Source organism: Danio rerio, chromosome 6 (assembly GCF_052040795.2).
Source record: "Danio rerio strain M-AB ecotype USA chromosome 6, GRCz13ab, whole genome shotgun sequence".
Taxonomy (NCBI): Eukaryota; Metazoa; Chordata; class Actinopteri; order Cypriniformes; family Danionidae; genus Danio; species Danio rerio.
The window spans coordinates 49769598-49791116 of NC_141026.1; the positions used below are offsets into that span (position 1 = coordinate 49769598).

At 35.1% G+C, this 21519-nt stretch overlaps 1 protein-coding gene and 1 long non-coding RNA gene across 10 annotated transcripts in view; one reads left to right on the plus strand and one right to left on the minus strand.

Annotated features, from left to right (window-relative positions):
* magi3b (membrane associated guanylate kinase, WW and PDZ domain containing 3b) overlaps nt 1-21519 on the minus strand; it is a 277434-nt gene that overhangs the window by 174787 nt on the left and 81128 nt on the right. The gene's annotated exons all lie outside the window — the stretch shown is intronic.
* LOC147843637 (uncharacterized) lies at nt 11813-14635 on the plus strand. Of its 3 annotated transcripts, none has more exons than XR_015494111.1 (6): nt 11813-11857; nt 13447-13504; nt 13594-13687; nt 13811-13968; nt 14064-14159; nt 14334-14635. It is a non-coding gene; the product is annotated as an uncharacterized LOC147843637 (long non-coding RNA). The 3 variants fall into 3 exon arrangements; XR_015494110.1 differs by lacking the exon at nt 11813-11857 and adding an exon at nt 12361-12491; XR_015494112.2 differs by lacking the exon at nt 11813-11857 and adding an exon at nt 12509-12529.

Below are 21519 nucleotides of genomic sequence, written 5' to 3' on the forward strand. Positions count from 1 at the left end.
TGGTCTGTACATGTATGTCTATGTGTGAGAATGAGAGTAAACATTAGTAAAAGTAAACGTTTGAACAGATGGACGGAGAAACATTTGCTCCAAAATATCTCATTAAAAATGTTAATTTCACCACATGATTTCCTCATCGTTTTAGTGTGGAAACAGTAATGTCAAACGCTGTTGAAATCAACCATGAGTCACATCTCTTGTGTACTTCACACAAGGAGAGCTATTTGTGTGGCTGCCTACTGTATGTAACCTGCTCCAAATCTGTCACTTATGAGGTTATATTTTAGTTAAGAAGGCAGGTGCCTAGTTAGGCAACAAACAACAGCGCAGCTCTGGAGGCTTTGCAGCAGAATGAAAACAAAAGGCTTATTCCTTTACGTATCCTTTTGTAGATGATGTTTTAATCTCAGTGGTTCCCAAAGTGGGGGTTGTGGAAGATGGGGCGGAGGGGTTGGGGGTCAAATTAGGAAATCAAATTAATTTTAATAAACTATTACAATAATCATAGTTTATTCACCTGGAATACTTAACATGTTCATTATTCTCACTTGGTTACTATATCTGGACAATATAAATCTTGCTTTATGTGACATTTTGAAACACGGGATGACAAAGTCCGTATAGACATTCATTCATGTGTGTTCTGTTGTCATCAAACTATTTACTCTTCCTGCAATATTGTAATATTTGTAACATGATAGCTTATGGCTTTGGCCATATGTATATTTTAGTATATGCAGTTATGTTTTGGGTCAGGCATTTTATGTTGTGTTTGTATTTTTGTTTTGTGTATGTCCAAAAAGAAAAAAACAAATAAAAACAAGTAAAAATAAATAAATAAATAAATAAAGAATAATCATAGTTTATCCATAAACTACTGAAGAACAAACTAGTAGTTAATAGTAACATAGCTAACATGTTAATAATAAATATTTAAAATAACAACATGCACATTTTTTTTTTTTTTTTTAGGGGGGTGATTACGTTATTACAGACACAGCAATAGCATCAGATGCAGCACATTGATCTTATGGGACCAGGTTAAACTTTGACACCTTTACAGCACTCACATACATTAAAAATAAATACAGGCCACGACTGAATATGGAGGATGGTCTCCAGTTGGCATTCTCCAAAATTAAACAAACTTGGGCCTATTGGTATGTGTGCGCCATTGTGTGCAAGATTTATACATGTATAACCACCTTAGAGGATATTGGGGGTCGTAAGTCACTAGCATTGTCCTTTTGGGGGTCACGGTCTAAAAAAGTGTGGGAACCCCTGCTCTAAAGGACCATGAAAGACAAGTACAGAACTAAAAAATGAGTGCAAAAAAATTGAATGCAAAAAAAAAAGGTTTATTTTAAATGAATAATTATTGAATAGATTTTTAGACAATGTTTAAATTACCTTGAGCATGTATAAAACAAAATAAGCATGCATTCAGAATCTACTAACCAATATTTGCAGTGTTTTGAGTATTTCTTTAGTTCCAGAGGTTCTGCAGGTTTCACCAAGTCAATTTTAGGACTAATTAAGACCTTTTTTAAGACCGTTATGAATTAAATTTTACAGTGAAAAAAAAATCAGTGGACTTTTACAGTGGAAAATGCTAAAAAAAAAAAAAAAATTGTAACAGCCACAGATTTTTTGACTTTCTCTAATAGAATTAAAATTAAGTTAATTTTTAGCCACATATTTCAGGTAATTTGCTGAAACAAGCAAACTCTTATATACATATCAAATTATTAGCATACCTTTTATTTAAAAAAAATTGTTTTAAAACTAAAATAAACTAAAGGCACAACAAACATTATGAAAACATACATGGAAATCGTTTAAACCAATGTTATTTTAAGGACGTAAGGAAGATTCAACTATATTGGTAAATAGCTCAACTTTACTTTTGTTTTTTTATAGATTGTTGGTTGTTTTATCTTTGAAATTTAAGAATTTAAAGTCCCCAAAAAAGTTTTGTAGCAAACAATTCATCTTTGCATATCACTAAGAAAAAAAAAAGTTTAACCTTTAACTTAGTTTAATCTTTAATTGAAATCTAAAAAATGCACTTCCTATTTGTTTCCAGTTAAATTGTCAGATTGATTACGTATATCTGAGGTATTGGGTGTGGCTAGCATACTTTACCATGCTGCTTCAGCTGTCAGATTTTAAAACAAACAGAAATGGTGAGGAATAAGTCTCTGTTATGTTGTAATAACTCTCCCCATAACCTTTTCCTGATTTTTCTGAATGAAATGCCTACTTTACTATATCCATTCAGCTTGCAGTAGAAAAAAAACAAGCCACGCCTTGTTTATCAGTTTTTTTAGGAACTGTCACAATACAAAAAAAAAAGAAAAAAAGCGTCGTAGCTACCGGTTCATGGCGACTTTAAGACCCTGTAGACACCCTGTTAGTTCTTCAGTGCATGCAAAATGCAAAATAACCATGCAGTCAGAATCTACTATAAAATATTTGTACCAGTGTTTAGGGTATTTCTTTAGCCTTCTTCAGCTAATGCGAGCAATTCTTTTACAATGCTTCCCCGGCCAGCCTCCTCATGAGACTCTGAGGTAATAAAGACGGCTCTGAAACGCCAGAGTATCCCAGCACTTTTGTAATTATGGAGGAAATCAAACTTCCACTTGCTCTCAGTGGACTCTGCTGGAAGAAGAAGAAAAAAAGTGTGCAAATGTAAGGGTGCAATTGAAAAGAAATATAGGTTGAGGCCTCTTATAATGTCCCAGTATTCCTTCATCTAAAAGGAGACCACTGTGTGTGTAACGCCGTGCAATAATTCCCAAATGGCCCTTGGTTTAAAATTCACCAGCTAATGCATTTAAAAAACAGAGGAAAAGCCACAATTTTACCATTATTACACTGGGAGAGCGGAGCAAACAAAAGTAGACATTTTTTAAATCAAAATGTGCTGCTGTATGCTATTTTAGCAAGCATGCAGTCACATCGAGGTTTTTATTATGGCAAATTGTGTTTTTCCTGCATCGCTTGCGGTGTAGACACAATGCAGCTGTGTATGCAATAGTGAAACTGATCCAAGGACAGTAAATAATTGCACATTCCAGTGCTTTATGCGATTCCACTTCAATCACCGACACAGAACAGGCATGAGATTTGTCACTGAAATTCATTTGCTGCAGCTGAAAACGCACCACAAATAACAGAAGTGGTGTCGGTAGAGGAAACAGATGGGCTGCAGTACAACTCTTTAAAAGCTTTCATCTCTCCTTTATCCTTTACACCTCCACACAGCCATAGTATAGATCGTCCTTGACGATGGCATAAATCAACTGTCGCGCTGCAAGCTTGGGTTATGTGCCAGCAAATGCATAAACTTAATTAACTTGTACCTTACAAGGTGTGCCTGCTCACAGAACTGTAATGAAAACTTAATGCAAGACCAGAATTAGCCAGATGAACAAGTCAAACAGATGTGAGCTGCAATAAAGAGACTACGGGTGGAGAAATGAGGAAGGTGGAAGCGTCGAGAGGCTATAGAAAGACCGCCAGAGGTTATTCATCGGGCCATTGAGTCCAACAATGGACCTTTACATCCAGCTATGCAAGATTGTAAGCAATTAGGGGAGAATAAAGCCACGAGAGAGTTATGAGTAGTTAACTCCATGAGATATTTTCATTGTTGAGATTCCCTGATGCTGTTCCAAACCTGTATAATGTTCTAATGCGAAGCATAAAAAAGAAACTGATGTGCAATTAAAATAAAATCTCCTGCTGGATTTCTCTGAAGGTTTAAGAAATACGGCTTCTAGTTTTAATAATGTATTAAATATCATGTTCTGATGAAATTCTTTATTCGGATTGGCTGGAAAGTGTGAAATAAAATGGTTTAATGGTCAAGTAGTTCCTGTCAATTTTCACTGTTAATAACAGTGTAATATGACAAGAAAATAAATGCAGTTCCCTCAACCATTAGTAATAACTAAGGCTTGACATTAGGTTGTTGATTAAGTGTATGTATACAGCTTGATTTGGTTTGTTTGGACACAATATTTAAAACTTGTGGCTAAGAAATTATTAGTTTGGTGTGGCGAGAGAAAAAAATTGGAAAATCCTCAGTGTTAAGGTCACGTGAAATAAAAATAATTGCAATGCGACACTAAGTTTGTTTCTCAATATGCGTTCTTGTCTGTACTTGTGTCCTCATGGTACATCATCAGCCATCGGTGAAGTAATGTTCCAATTCACAGTTCACATCTTGCCAAGTACAGATAGAATTCCCAGATGTGTACTTGCTCCGCCCCCGTTGAGGACACCTGAAACAACACTGCCAACAACTATGTGGACAACTATTCATTGTACATATCGCTGTCAGTCTTACATTGTCCTGTTTTTTTGTTTGTTTTTTCTGAGTATTCTGTTGTATTTTGCACTGTCGTTGTATTTGCATTGTCTGAATTTTGCACTGTCTGTATTGTGCACGGTCGTTGTATTTGTATTTTGTACTGTCTGGAGCCAGCATCTAAGCTTTTCCCTTATCATAGCACACGTGCTGCTGATGATGTGACAATAAAAGTGATTTGATTTGATTTGATATGACTTCGAAAGGTGACTTGTGTAAAGTTGCGAAGCTATCGCATGATGCATAACAGCCCAACCAGCTGAAGCTAATGGGAGAGGAGAACACCCATACAATTTAAAAATACTCACAAAATAAAGTAACATGAGCTGATGTTTTAAAAAAAAGTTTTTCCGGCTGAGAATGTAGTTGTTTTAAACTCAAATCGGTAGTTTATTAACACGTCATTGACTTGTGCGGACTCTGCTTATGTGACCCCCAAAATGACAGCGGGAGCTCTGTCATCACTCCCCTGCCCAGAGCAGCTTTAATTGGCCAGTCCACCTTGGATCTACCGCTGGATCTCATCAATGAAAGACACAAGTCTGTGTATAACAAATCATTTCACTTCACATTACTGGTCATTTATGTTTACATTTTCTTAAAACAAACATATTTTTTATAATATTAATATAATATTAATTATAAAGCTGTGCTTTATATAATTAAATAATTTTATCGTTAACTTACAGTGATACTGATTAACCTATGGTGAGGTCAGTGACATTATAAAGTACACTGAGGTTCCATTTGAAAAAGTACTCGACTTGTGACTTCGTGTTTTCGGGAGTTCGTTCTTCCAAGTCTGAACTTGGCAAGTCTGAACTTCCAAGGACACAAGTCCGAACTTTGCCCACTTGGTATTGAGAAACAGCCAATGAAACCACAACCTGTTTGCTCATGCTCATTGAAAAAGTCAAACACAACACATAAATAAGTCAAATGAATGAGGAGGTATGTGGACACAACATTTAAATCAAGTTATTTTAGCAAGCCAAAATAAAATTTATGCATATTAAATATATTTTCCCAACAACAAAATTGTGGTAGAATGATAGAAAGCTACTAGCTACAGTGTCTGGTGATTGAAAAAGTTAATGTCAAGCCCTGGTAGTAAGCATGGTACTTTAGTGACAGTGGTCGGAGCCTTCATTCATCTGTGTAATCTCAAGGACAGTGACGTCTGCTTCACCAGGGCTTTACCAACTCTCAAATTTGCTCTTAAATATTTGTGAAGAGGTAACTAACACATGTTACTATAAGTTTTAGATAATACATTATTATTACCCTCGTCATTAAGTGCGCACAAACAATTTCTTTCTCCGTTTGCCTGTGAGTGAATTTAGTCAAATATTATGCTGCAAAGAGCAATACTGGATTTAAGTTCTCTCTAACTTGTCAAATGAACCTGGGAAAAGTGGGATAATCAATTTGTTGATTTTGCCTCATTTAATCAGTGCATACAGCACTTTTTTTTGCAATTGTGTAAACTATTTTACAAACTAATTTAAAAGAACTGGTTGAAAAACAATTAAAAACAGTCATGTTGGGGAAGAGTAGGAATGAATGACCTTCTACAAGACACAAAAAAAGGATTTTTGTAGTAAACATACAGCTCCCTTTTTTTCAAAATAATAAAAATGCAAGACTAGAGCAATCAAATGTTATTAAAGAACGCAAAAGTGCCGTAAAGATGATCACAACGAACAAGAATGTGTATTAATAAAGTAGACAGAGCCAATTATCATTTTATGCTGCCATTAATTTCCTTTAATGGTGGTAAAAAAAATTATTGTAATGCACAACTTGGTCTGCTTTTATTGCAGTGCCTGAAGACCTTCATTATGGTGTCTTATTAAATGTAAAATTGATGTTCCATAAATTAGTATACATATTAGCAGTTTCTTTGCTAAGTAGTAGAGTGCTAAGCAAACCAGCATCACAATACAGACTTTACCTGATGTAGGTCTGTGACTTTTACATCTCCTTCAAATATGGGTTTATGTAGTTACACTATAGAGCCGAAAATCTGTTTTCATAAACATCCAAACACAATCACATTCCTATAGATACAACAAGAAAAAGAAAAAGATTATTCTTGCCGAGCTTCAGACCAAGTCAATTACAGCTTTGCTCATTTCTATCGCTTCAATTTGCTCTGTGAAAATCACGGCTGTCGCAGGAAAACATTTCATTACAGTAATGATGGCACGATTCATCAAGCCCTCGACATGATCCATCAGCGTATCATAAAAAAGCAGCAGATTTTCCATTGCAGTACATCCATTAGCTCGTGGCTAACCGCTATGATAAAATATGCCCAGAAAATAAACATTGAAAGAAGGGACAAATAACAGAAGGAGACAAAGGGAGAGCTGGGCAATTTGCTCAAGGTCACAGGATCCTCTCAGGAACCAATACAAAAGACAAGGCGGGACGGAGTCAGCTGCTTCTTGCTGAGCTGACACTTTCGATTATGTCTTTCTATAAGAACGGAGGCTCTTTGGCATGACAGCTTCACAGTTATTCATAGCATCGATTGTGTGTTACATTTATCTCTGCTCTTTGTAAGCCGGGTCATTAATTGAAGACATTATCTGCAGCATTGTGTCGCAAAATAAGCCGTTTGTCCTCTGTAATCGTGGTTTGTCCTTTCAGGATGACTTCCGCTGCATTTGACACACACCATTGGCCAGCGGTCGGATCATGAGCCGTGGAGATTAGCCTTGTATGCTCAATAGCCCTCAACGGGGATGGTAAAGTACTTCCAGGTCATCTTAGCAGTTCAATTGGATGTCTGCCGCAATCAATGCAAAATGTTAATGCTTCTCTAAAAATGACAAACAGAAGAGTCCTTTACAGGTTCATATGGCTTGTTATATCCTAGAGCAGTGTTTCTCAAACTTTTTTCTCAAGTACCACCTCAGAAAAAAATTGTCTCTCCAAGTACCACCATAATGAGCAGTACTGAAAAACAGAAGCGTAGTAAGCCCAGTAAAGCAGCTACAGCTCTGCAGTTTCAAAACGTGGCAGATTAATTTCTATTGTTAAGAATTTTTATTATTGTCAGCCATTTTAAACATTATAAATAGTATGAATGTTAACACTGTATTGTGCTTATATATAAAAAAGTTAAAACATGCTTTTAAAAGTTAAAAATGGTAGGTTAATGTTCTTAAAAAGTAAAGAGAAAAGTGCTGTACTTAAATCAACCCGCGCTCATTGTGGAAACGTAGCCCTGCGGATGTTTCTGCGGACCGCGAGATAAGTCCCGGGAGGTACGTATTCGATCGTTTTTTGTTTTCGCGGATCCGCGAGAGCCCGCTGTGCGCGCTTTTTCGCGTCTCGGGCGCCTCTCGGGAGTGCGCGCTGTTCACGCCCGTGCCGTTCTCGCGAGAAAAGCCGCCGGATCGGTCGACCAGGCCGCCCTCCTCTTCCTCCTCCTCCTCCTCCTTCCCTAAACCCGAGCGACGGTTTGCAAAAGCCATCCAGAAAAAAAAAAAAAAAAAGCAAAAGCCCTCGTCTTCGATTTAGACCGCATTTTCGGATCCCCCCGTGTTCTCGCCCTTATTGTTCGAATTCCGTTTTTCATCTTACCTGATTTCTGGAACCACTGTTCCCCGGACTCGATCCTGGTCGTCGTCCCCGCAGCCGGCTCCTCCTCCTCCAGGGCCTCCACTCCGCTGACGTAACGCTGTGAGCTAAGTGGACAAACTGGTTGCATCGGGAAAGCCCTCCACTCTGAGGCGAGCCGTCGGCTGGCGAGGGTGAAGAGGAGGAGCGGAGCGGTGCCACACGCCCCGCAGCGTTCGCTCAAAAAAAAACTAAACGCATCCGTGCGTACCTCCGGCCACGTAAATCGCGGTCTTCAGAAACGTCTGTGGTGCTACGTTTCCAGAATGAGCTTGGGTTGACTTAAATGGAAAGTATTAACATATAGTAGCCAATTCATCAACACCTGGAGATGTTGCCTGGACCTCAAAAATATAGGCTATATGCCATACAATAAATAATATGTCACATTCACAAAGTCAGACAATGACAGAAAATATGAGTGCTCGACCAGATAAAATACAACATACTAGACAAGACAGGATTAGTGTCTGGACCAAAAAAAGAATTAACAACACTGAGGTGGCAGAATTCTGATGCTATTGACAGATTATTTTGCCTGTTTTAAGGGAAAACTCACATATTATTTCTGAAAACTACACTTTGTTTTACTTGTCAAGAACATTCTTCTTGATTTAAGAATTTTTTTTTTTTAGATTTTGGACAAAAACAAGACAAAATCTCCAAGAAAGTAAGTCATTTTACCAATGCACTGGTCAATGGCAACATTATGGTCAGATGGTCTATGCAAGAGATAATGTAATCTATATTAAAAGAATTATTATTATTGTAAATTATTACATGGCTCTCTAGAATACTTGATTCTAATTGGTCAGTCATGACATTCCAAGGTATGGTATTTCCAGATAACAACCGCTGAAACAAACACAGACCCACTCGGGCAATTATAATCATCTTGACCATCAGTGAATACGCATACATCCATATGTAAATGTTTATCTGTCTGGCTGCTGTTTTGACAGTTTGGAACAATTTTGTGACTGAATAATACAAAAATTAATGTATGCTCTATTCATTTATTTTCACTGCTGTCAGCTTTGCGTTTAATAAAAGAATTAATAAAGAATTATGGCTCAAAACAATGTTTTGTGTCTATTTATTAAATTTTCTGCAAGTAGCCATGTAAGGGGGGAGGGTTCTTACATGGTGACGAGCAAGACAGACGTACAGCTCAATGCAACTACCACAGACGGCTGGATTTTAAACTTTAGAACACTTTGAGAAATTCAACTGATGAAATAGTCTTCGAGTTCAACCGTGGTCACAAAGAATATCGCTTCACCATGGCAAATCGAATAATTACAAGGAAGAATCCAGATACAACAGAGGAAAAATCTGACGGCAACGAAGCTAACAATAGCACCAAGCTAACAGTTGACGCTACACTGAACAACGGAGAGAATGAGGTGATAAATGCTCTCGCAGATATGAAACACTTTTTCACATCTCAATTCGAAGGCATTCTGAATGCTATTCGAGGAGGTTTCCATGTAACACAGGGGGAAAAGTACATTCAGTCGGTTGTTTTCACAGTATAGAGGCCTTAAGGCAGGGGTGTACAAACTCGGTCCTGTAGGGCCGGTGTCCTGCAGATTTTAGCTCCAACTTGCCTCAAAACACCTGCAAGGATGTTTCTAGAAAGCCTAGTCGGAGCTTGATTAGCTAGTCCAGGTGTGTCTGATTGGGGTTGGAACTGAACTTTGCAGGAGATCAGACCTCCAGGACCGAGTCTGGACATGCCTGCCTTAAGGTTTATACTAGGGCTGGGCGATATGGCAAAAATGTCTTGATAATAATTTTCTATATTGACCGATAATGATACAATATTAAGTTATTAATGCTTCCAGATGTGAAAGAGTACCCCAACAATGACTGAAGCAACAAAAAGGGTCCATTAAATGGCATGACAGTTTCGGTCGATCCATTTCTGTGTCCAAATTCAGTGCATCTCTAAAATCAACACACTTCTAGATTTACATTGTTGCACATTTCTGCTCTGTGATTGGCTTTTAGATCAATATAAAGTAAAAATGTCTAGAGCATATCAGTGTTATTGGCATAAATTTTATCGTGATTCGATATAATGTTTATCGGCCCAGCCCTAGTTTATACAACAGCAGCTAATAAGCAGTCTGGCTTTATTCTGCAATAACAACTGCTTGGATGTACTTTATCCCTTACATAAACCCTTATTTTGCAATAACAACAGGCTGGATGTACATTATAACATGTCTACTTCCTACATGAATCAATATAATACTTACAATTGTTTACTGAGTACTTTCTTGGCTCAATGTATGGGAAGTTTTGCAAATACAGTAGCAAGTTCAAAGTAGGCATAAATTAAAGGGATGCAATGCGATCATAGCACTTTATAAAGAATAATTATGAGTAATCATTTTATTAGTAGGTAAGATCATTTGTTTATAAGATTACTAAAAAGTTATATTGGAATTTTATCCAATGCATCGACAAAAAAGAAAAAAAAATATTTGTGCTTGTGAACCACTTCTATTTGACAACTACAATACCTAAAAATAATTTTAATGAATAAAATAACAACTAAATAAATTAATGAACAAATAAATACATTTTAATAACAAAAAAGTTATAATTTAAATTAAATTAAAGCTGCTTAGAACAATTAAAAAGATGTCAATGTCTTAAAATATATTGGCAATATTTTGATAATTATATTACATAGATAAATACCTACAGCATTATTTATAGGTTTATCTCACACAACAGCATATTTATTTCATCATGAGATACTCTGCATGTCATCTTTGGCAGAATTCACACATGACAGCCAAGAAATGCATGTGGTTCATATCAATTGCATCATTCTAGATTTGATCTGCTCCGCTGGAATCGCCTTTGCTGAAAGCAAGCAACATATTATATTGAAACATGTCTCTTATGTCCCTTTTTTATTGTTATCTGTTTTGAGACCAGATGGCACCTGTAATCCCCACGCTTTCTCTGTTCAGAGTTATGAGAAACCTTCATCACTTTCGCTCCGAGACAAACACTTGCACACTGAGGTGACAGAGCAATAAAGTCGCAAATTAAATAATCACAATGTGTTCCAATTAACGCTATTACTTTATTTCTCATTATGGCAAATGTGGAAGCGATGAGATAAATAATTTGAAAAGTGTCACCTGCCCACACAAACTGTTACTTTCCTGAACTGAATCAGTAATATTTGGGCGGAAGGTCAGGTCAGAGCCCACAGATTGTAGACTTTTAGTGGGTAGAGGGTGATAGATGGGCACAGAGCAGCAGTGTGAGTCAGTACCGCACATGTCAGGGTGGGGAAATGGTAAAGCAAACAAACCTTCATTACAGAAAAAAACAACCAAGGGTCAGATTTGCTAACAGCTTGCATCGGTTGCAGTTTTATAAAGTTGTTTATTTCAGAATGTTCGGAAAGCATTTGAAAGTAGCATTGCCAGAATGCATTCCAAACACTCTAAAATGGAATGTTTGTGTCAGATGTTGTTGTTTGTTTTTTAAAATGTTAATACTACACTGTAAACCCTAATGCTGTAACTAATTAATTGAGTTGAGTTCTATTAACTTAAATCATTAAAATTCGTTTATCTTAATTAACCTTGATGAGTATTTAGAACTTTTTCTTATTTTTGAGTTTGAAAAAATTTAATCTTTCAAGTAAGGTGAACAATTCTGCTGGGTTTAATTTATACAAAATGTCTCTTTAAAGTTTCATTAACTCAAATTCTGTCAGCCTAGTGATTTTGCGTCTGACGTCATCCAGGTTCACGTACGTGCTCATGCTTTATTCGTTTTTTTCAAGATGGCGGATCGGCCACGCTTCACACTACAGTAAGTAAAATATTTACAAATCCAAGACATATTAAATGTATGTTTTAATTAATATAATCACAGTAACAGTTCAATGTAATGTAGAGTTAATCAGGGTGCGTTTACATGTCGTACATTACAGAAAACATATTTAGCCTCACTTGTTGCTAACTAACGTTAACATTACTGTTTAAAAAGTTAGAATCAGTGCAATGTTAGCGTTAGTTGTAATGTGTTAACTCTGAATTTTAACAGAGTGTGATAAAGACAAAAATATTTAAAATCGGCAGATTACATTTTTCAAAAAAATTTAAATCTTGGCGCGAGTATGCCTTTTCTCAGCCTGTGCTGAAGTTGTCATGGAGACGCGCGCTCTCACAACCGCATGTCATGGCGCTGCGCTGAACTCCATCCAGTCTGTGAATGTGGTATTATCTTCGCGATCTGTAGGCACTTCGGAAACGAAAGGCGCAAGAAACGTAACGTTAATCATAACTCAAATGATCTCCGACTAAACACTTAACGGTATTTTCTGATGACGCGCAAAAACGTAGTCTCAAAACTTAACTCTGTCACACGCAGCTTGTTGCTTGCTGATCCATGTATGAGCATAGCCTGACGGAGAACATTTAAGCTGCGCTCCTCACCTGAGCAGGTACAGAGCAGAGCTTCATTTTACACTACCACATTGAGGTAAAGTTGGTTTTATATTCATACATTCATTTAGTAACAACTTGTGACTCGCTCCATATATTGTTTACCATGGTACTTTGTCTATTCGTTCTGAAATCACATGCAAGTATGACATGAAAACAACATTACACTAAATGCACTATTTTTTTTGACTGAACAATGTTGTACTTTGAAAGTCATTGGCTGCTAATATGATTTCACCATTAAGAATATGCAAAAATTACCTTTCTGAAATTATATTATTAAGGTGAAAGTCTGAATGTGTAAATATAAAACTAACTTTACCTCAATCACCAGCACTGATCAACACTTAATATTTCCTCGCGCTTAAGACGACATCTCTGCTTATCAATGATTACCTGATTAATGCGATCAGTTAAGTGAGTTTAAATGTCATTTAGGTCAAATGTATTTTAAAGGTATGATAAAAGTTTTTTTTTTTTCAATCTATTTTTTAAAATGTCTACTCTGGAGAGAATATAAACAGCCTAAAAAACAAAGTATGCATATCTATAACACATTAATACAAAATTATGTTATTAAATAAAATAATAACAAAACAAAATATTCAAGACGTGGTAAAGAAGACAGTTTTCTGATGTGCAAATTTTGTAGCTTAAAATATATTTATATCTTAAAAATATAAATATTTTAGTCTATATATTTTTACATCATTAGACAATAAGGTACGTTTTGTTATTTCTAGCTTTTAAAATCAGGCCTTAAATTTCTTTGTCGTCCTATTCTGTTTTAGAAATTTCAATACTGTTTAAATTAAATCTGTGTTCATCAAATCAAAGCAACTAACATGATAATCAGCTCTATTGCTAACCGTTTTGGAGGTTAACGTTAGACATCATGTAATTGTACTACTTCCACTCTCAGCTAAATGACACTGTGACTTTGTGTACATACAGAATTGAAGGTCAGGTGTTGCTGACTACAGATAGGTTCTTAAATGGAGGCATGTGAAAGGTGGGTAAAATATTTATTTTGTACTACTATGCCTGGCATATCCAGATAAAATAAATATTACAGTGTATTTATCAATGATACTTTTGCAGCAAGGAAAGTGAAACTTCAGCTAGACCTTGAGTTCAGTTTACAACATGAAGATCCTGCTTTCAACATCTGATCAACACCTGATTTTCATCTGAGGTAAAAAATAGATAAGTAAATGAAACATAATAATAATATTAATACATTTTTTCTAGAATTGTATATTTTGTGGTGTGGGTTTGTTTTATGAAATTCTCTCTTGTTTCTTTTTGCTGTTTGCAGAGTACCAACATGTTACAAATGAGAATTTTCCCCACAAATTCTTTGCAAAACTGGACCACCACCTATTTAATTTGATGACAATTTTAAGGCAAACAGCATCCAAAACTGGCAAGACAGCAGATACCCTGGCTAATCTTTTAAAGGTTTATGATGAGCAGGTATGTTTGGGGTCACGTGTTAAAGTATACATTAAAATATAATTTGAATTATTATTATTTTTTTAATTTTTAAAAAATTGATTCTTGATTTCCAGGAACTGAATGATGTCAGTTCATGACGGACTACTGTTATCAGAGGTCTTTTGGTCTTGCTGCGTGAGCGTGACTTAAGATTCTTTAGGAACACCCTGGTAAGACTTCATTCATTCTTTTCACAATTAGGCATGTTTAATGAAAAGATGAAAGTTTTGAAAACTTTTACTTAATAACATATTTGTAATCAAGAATAGTTGATGAATCATATAATATTGGCTCAGTCATTTTGATACTGTCCTTACATTAATATCCTTGAATTATATTTTTAGATTGATAATCCTGCTGACTGAAGATGCTTTATTGGCCCTGCATTCACTGAGGGTCTCTGTTGTCCTGAAGAATGAATTGGACACCACCCACAGCACACTTCCAGACCTTTCTTGTCTTGTATGGATTAATGTATGCTCTTCACATAATATATAGTAAAGGACTTTGAACTTGTGCAAAAAGTTTTGCTTGGTATGGATGATGGAAAATAAAAAGTCTCGTAGCATGGAAACCTTAAAGAATGAGTTGATGTAGAGCTTTTTTTTTTTTTTTAACTTAATAAAGACTGTCTCTGGGGTAGTAACTTCAAAACATTTATTTACCTTTAATTGGTAAGTATGCATTTTATTATATATAGGGATAGTTTGTCCAAATGTAAAATTCTGTCATTTACTAACTCTTCACTTGTCCCAAACCTGCTTGAATTTCTTGCTTTTGTTGAACACAAAAGTTAAGTAAAGCTGACAACCTGTAACCACTGACTTTCTAATAGGAAAACAAATACTGTGGAAATCGGTGGTTACAGGTCTCAGCTTTTTTTTTTTTTTGGTCAAAAATAACCTTTTAAGTGTTCAACAGAAGAAAGAAACTCAAACAGGTTTGGAATAAGTAAATGACAGAATCAGTCGCCCTGGTCGCTAATTCAACCCAGCTGGACCATCATCAACACAGGATCGTTCACAGCTGGACGTCATCTAGTGGAGAGGCATATAAACCAAGCCCACGCAAGGAGAAGATGAGCTTCATTCACCCAATGACTCCATGCGCTAACGCTTGTCTCTCTGTCTCTCCACAGCAGACTCCAGCTCGTGACGATCCCACATCCGACTACTCACTGTCCTTCACTTACTTCCCGGAGCACCAGAGCACCTCACCTTAAAGAAGAGCACCGTTTACACCCCATTCACGTTGTAAATAAAGCACCCTCCGGGGACTTGTCTGTAAACTTATCCAACTGTGTTGCTGTTTTCCCTCTGCCTCGCTACAATATATATATATATATATATATATCTGCTCTCCGTTAAACAGAAATTGGGGGAAAAAATAAATGGGGGCGAATAATTCTGACTTCAACGAGATATATATATATATATATATATATATATATATTTACAGTTTCTGTGTAGTTTACACTAAACGAGTCACTTCACAGAATGTGCACTTATTATTTTTTTTAACGAATGCCTTAAGACTAAGTTTTACACTTATTAATGTATTATTAAATTTTATCAAACTTATAGTTGTTTTTTCTTGAGGCTCTTATGTCTGATATCATATTTACATTGTGGGTAATTTCTATTAATTTCAGAATAGTGTTCATTTTCAATCTCTTTATGTCTAATAGTTTTTATTGTTTTAAGACATTTGTAATTGCATAGGAGACAAATTTGAAAGTACTGCTGGACATTTTTTCTTTAACAATAAATGTCTAAAATGGTATTGTCTGTGTGTTTTAAATTACAGATTTATTTTGACAGATTTATGGGGTTTAAAGATTAAAATAATGGCTAATTTTATTTGTGAAACTGACGATGGAGAAGTTAATTTTAAAAAATGCTATCAAAATGAATGAGCTGGGTGACTAAGTATGTAAAGGTGAGATAAATAATTAAAAATAAGTTAATTGCTATTAAAATGTATGAGCTGGGTGATTTAAGTATTTAAAGTTGAAAGAAATTAAAGCAATTAAGTTAATTGGTATTAAAATGTATGAGCTGGGTGACTAAGTATTTAAAGTTTGGAAAAATTAAAACAATTAAGTTAATTGGTATTAAAATGTATGAGCTGGGTGACTAAGTATTTAAAGTTTGGAAAATTAAAACAATTAAGTTAATTGCAATTAAAACGTATAAGCTGAGTAACTTGGGTATTTTAAGTTAGGTGAAGTGTCTTGCATGAGTACAACAAACTCAAAACTTAATGTTTCTGTTTACTTAAAATAGATAATTTCATAACTTAAAAAATTTGACGTAACTGATTACCTCAAATTTTTTGAGTTTTGTCAACTTATTCGGGATTACAGTGTAGTTAGAGCTGCACGATTCTGGCTAAAATGAGAATCGCGATTGTTTTGGCTAAAATAAAGATCACGATTTTCTCACGATTCTGTAGATGTAAAATAAAGGTTAATAAGAGTGGGCTATTATTATTTTTATTCTTAAACATCAGGAAATACAGCAACATGCTATGTGTAGGTCAACTGTTGGTTAAAATGCTAAATTCTGTGTAGACTTGGAATGGTGGACTTGAGCAGACTTTAGATTTGTCCTGCTCATTAATGCTGATGATAATTCTGATGTTGAATTATTGTGTTTGAGACATATGCTTACAATCTGTCATTTTCTGCTTAAAATCTGTCACTGACGTGATTTTAGTCAATAAAAAAGACTGGGTGGGTATCTTTTTGCAATTCGGAGGGTTTTGGATATTTTTTGGGCAGGAATCAGTCAGCTACATCTGGCAACACTGTGCACGCTTTTGGTTTCATTTTCACTGCTAAGAGCGGTTCATACTTTCCGCGCGGCTCCCAATCGATCATTCTATACCACAAACTGAAAGTTATTTACAACTTTGTTACCTGTTATTCACAGCCTATGCAAGTCCTGTTCACTAAAGTAGACTTAATTCACAGGCGCGCGCGCTCCCTCTATGTGGCAACAGGTGACGGTCAGCTCACGCCACGTGTGATTTTGCGGTCGCGAATACATCATTACATGCAGAAAGAAATTACACTTTTGGGGTAAATTATATCTTATAAATACAGCATGTGACTCTTTCAACACCATTTGGAAGTGTCCACATTGCTGAACAACGTATGTAAAACAATGTGAAGACTTGTGCGACCACCTTTGCTTCTCTCCTGAACTTAAAAATATGATTGACAGAATCATAAAAATGCTGAATTAAGATCCCCTAGGGCAGGGGTCACCAATCTCGGTCCTGGAGGGCCAGTGTCCAACTTGCCTCAACACACCTGCCAGGATGTTTCAGCTAAACACCTTGATTAGCTTGTTCAGGTGTGTTTGATCAGGGTTGGAGTTAAACTCTGCAGGACACCGGCCCTCCAGGAACAAGTTTGGTGACCCCTGGCCTAGGGGGTCAAATCGAGATTGCGATCTTTTTATGATTAATTGTGCAGCTCTACTACTACTTTCATAATAATTTAGAGAAAATTTTAAAGTAAAATTCCAGTAATACACTGTAAAACCCAAAAACATAAGGTAACTCAAACCATTTGAGGTGACCAATTGCAAGAAACCATTTAAGTTCAAAAACTAATCCAAATGAGTACTGTGAACTTAATCCATTTGAGTAAAAGACCCAATAAATGGAAAACCTAAACTGACTTAGTACTGTAAAACCCAATAAATTAAGGAAACTCAAACCATTTGAGAAAACCAATTGCTACAAACCATTTAAGTTCAAAAACGAATCCAAATAAGTACTGTGAACTTAAACCATTTGAGTAAAAGAAGCAATTTGAGCACAGTAAAACCCAATAAATGAAGAAAAACTCTGTAAAACCCAATGAATTAGGACAACTCAAACTATTTGAGCAAACCGATTGCTACAAACCATTTGAGTTAAAAACTAACCTATGGGTACTATGAACTCACTCCATTTAAGTTCATGGCTGAATTTGAGAAAGACATGCAAGTTTATATTGCAGTCACGCCATGGCCATCTGCGGTTCCGAGAGGACGGTCACACTGTCTGTGCAGTGTTCGGACCAGGTCAACAACTGCCTCAAGTTCAGTCTATGTTTTCACTCCAAGATGTCAACAAGAATAGTTTGATAATGTGTTGCATGCTGTACATCGAACTGACTTCGAAACAAATACCTGAATTACAGCTCCAACCTGAAAAAACACATAGTGTAAGTCTCAAAATTATCCATATTTGAACCTTATTAATGGTAACTATGGGATAACAAAAGAAACTGCTGTGTGATGGAATAACTGAGTAGCCCTGCACATATTAGTCATTCATACAGTTAACCATTAAGAAATATAACATTTAAACATGTTTTTTTTTTACATAAAATGGTGTGTTTTATAAATATATAATGGTTTTAAAAACTTTACAAACTGCTTTTTCTTTAGACGATATAAAACAAGACTTTCACCAGAAAAAAAAAAATGAAAAATACTGGAGAAATACCTTGCTCTTTTAAATGTCATTTGTAAAATATTTGAAAAAGAAAGGAAATTCATAGGAGGGCGAACAATTCTGATATAAACAAAATGAAAAGTACCTAGTAACCATTTACTTGAGTCATTTTTAATCAGATACTTTTTTACTCTTACTCAAGTAACTTTTAAGATACTTTTACTTAACCACAAGTACTTGGACTTTTACTTGAGTATAGATTTTGGATACTCTACCCACGTCTGCTTACCAGCTGACCGATTACCTCCGTATGGATGGCTTTTTCTGCTGTTTGTCCAGTGGCTCGCTGTGTATGAAAATTGAGATCTCAAAAAGTATACACAGCGGCCTCTGTCAGATTCACAAAAAAAAAAAACTGCAACATCAAAAAAAGCAGCTCCTGGGACGTATTTGGCGCTCTCCAGAAATGTATATAGGGGTACATAATCAGAATGAGCCTGGGTTGAAATAGGTTTTCTTTCTGAATCTATATCATAGCAAATTACTTTTTTTTATACAGTTTTGTGGTCATGAATAAATGTTTTATTTTTTGCAAGTGCTTCAAAAAGAATGCACTGTGTTAAACTAACAAACCAAACGACAGTCCTTTTTATAGAAAATCTCAAGGTAATGTCCTCAATGAGCTTTTTTCACATGTTCTCTGCTCTCATACAAATGAATGTAGCCCACATTTGATATAAAAAAAACTAATTTGCTCAGGCAAGTGGGAGATGGCCTTCAGATTGTAAAGCAACGGCAAAAGAAAAGAACAGAAAGCAACAGAGAAATGTTCTGCATGTTAGATCAATGGCACTGGGCATCTTTAAATGCTTTCCAGTGGCGTAATTGGTGTATGATTGCATGCGTTGGGCCATGCTCGTATCCACACTGACAGGTGCCTATTGGAGATGAAAAGAAATGAGGGATGAAGGAGGGGTAAACCGAAGGGGTAAAGGACCAACGAGAGGCAACTCATTAACCACTGATAGCAGTCGATGAGTGTGAAATTGCGTTTTGCGAGGTGTCGGGGTGTGTTATCACGCTGATCTAATAATGAGTCGGTGGAGACTGGCGCGCTAAAACAACTCTGGCACATGGTAACGACCCGAGTGTGGCTCTGAGAGAGAGGACACAAATGGAGATGATGTATGTTAGTAGACTTTGACAGCGCGACAACAGAAATAAATGGATAGGAGTGTGGCAGGGGCAGTTGTGACAAGGAATAATGCATCTGTCTATTATTTTCTTTGTCAGAGCATAAAAACAAACAAATAAACAAACTAACCAACTACAATTTAAAAAGCATACAAGAAAATAAGGCATGAACTGAAATGAAAAAATAAATAAATAAATAAATAAATATAATTATATAAACAAAAATATATAAAATAAAATAAAATTCATAAAATTTTATTTAAAAAAATTACAAAAATCTAATAAATTTAATAAAAAAGTTATTTATATAAAATAAAATCAAAATATTTAAAAATAAATACAATTACGTAAAAATTAACTTAAATAAATAAAACTTAAATAGATAAAATAAAATAAAATACAATTAAATAAATAAATACATAAATAAAAATATATAAAATAAAAATGTTCAAAATAAAATTGAATAAGATTTAAAAAAAGAAATAAAAGAAATTTTATGTATATAAATAAATATATAATACATAAATAAAAAATAAATAAAATAAAAAGTAAAAAATAAAATAAAATCCACAGAGAAATGACTGCAATTTTTATTAACCAAAATATTTTTAATTTTCATTCAAAGGTTTTGGTAGTTTTTATTTTTATTTTTTTTACATATAATTTGATCTGTATAGTCTGTATAGTTTTATTTGTTTTATTACAAGTTTTAATTTTATGAGTACATTACTACATTAACCTTGTGTAACAAGTACTTACACTATTTACTGTCAAAAAATGCATACACCTATACATACAAAATGTTGTTGTAGTGGAGATGAAGATGATATGTAACAGCCATGAGATAAGTGTTTGTGCTGTAAAATAAAATAAAATAAAAAAATAAAATAAATAAATAAACCCTCAAATTTCAACCACAACCAAAAGCAAAGCATATCTATTAAAATCTGACCAATGAGAAACTCCTCAGCAGAATTCAGGAATCATTAAATTACCCACAACTCAATATGAAGAGAGCAATAAATCAGGTAGCACAAATTATTCCACCAAAAACAATTCCATTCCAATGACTCAATCGAATACCTTTTTAAATAGACACTCCAGAATGAACAGGCCTCTTGAGTATTGAATTTGCTGAAGCAGACGGCTGACCTACACGTTCCCATGTGTCTAACTGGCTGAACAGCCATTCGGATGCTCATTACTGAAGAGAAAGACAGCAGAAAATCAAGCTTTAGCAGTAACACTAGAACACACATAACTAAACTATTTAATCCAATTACAAAACACAAGACAGATGGCAACTTAAGCATTATATAGTGCATTACGCTGTAAATTATTGAACTTAAATAGAAAGACAGACAGACAAACAGACAGAAAAAAAAAAGTTTTCAGTTTTTCAGGATTTACTATTTATTGCTATGACTTTGGATAAAACGTATTTATTGTTTTATTCTGTGAAATACTGATGACATTTTCAAAAAAAAAAAAAGAAATGAAATGAAATGTATATAAAAATGTGCAAATTACTATGTGATAGGGAATCCATTTATAACAAGAGAGCAATGATTGAACCCTTGTATAAACATCTCAAATACTTTTTTTCTTTTTTATTATTTTTCTTCTTCCCTCTTCCTTTTTTTCTGTTTTTTTTTTTTTTTTTGTTCTCTTATACATATAATATAAGTATGTTTTAACTTATGTATAAAATTTTCTTTTCTTTTCGGCTTAGTCCCTTTATTAATCAGGAGTCGCCACAGCAGAATGAACTGCCAACTTATCCAGCATATGTTTCTTGCAACGCAACCTATCGCTGGGAAACACTCATACACAATTTAGCTTACCCAATTTACCTATAGAACATGTCTCTTTGTTATCATAGCA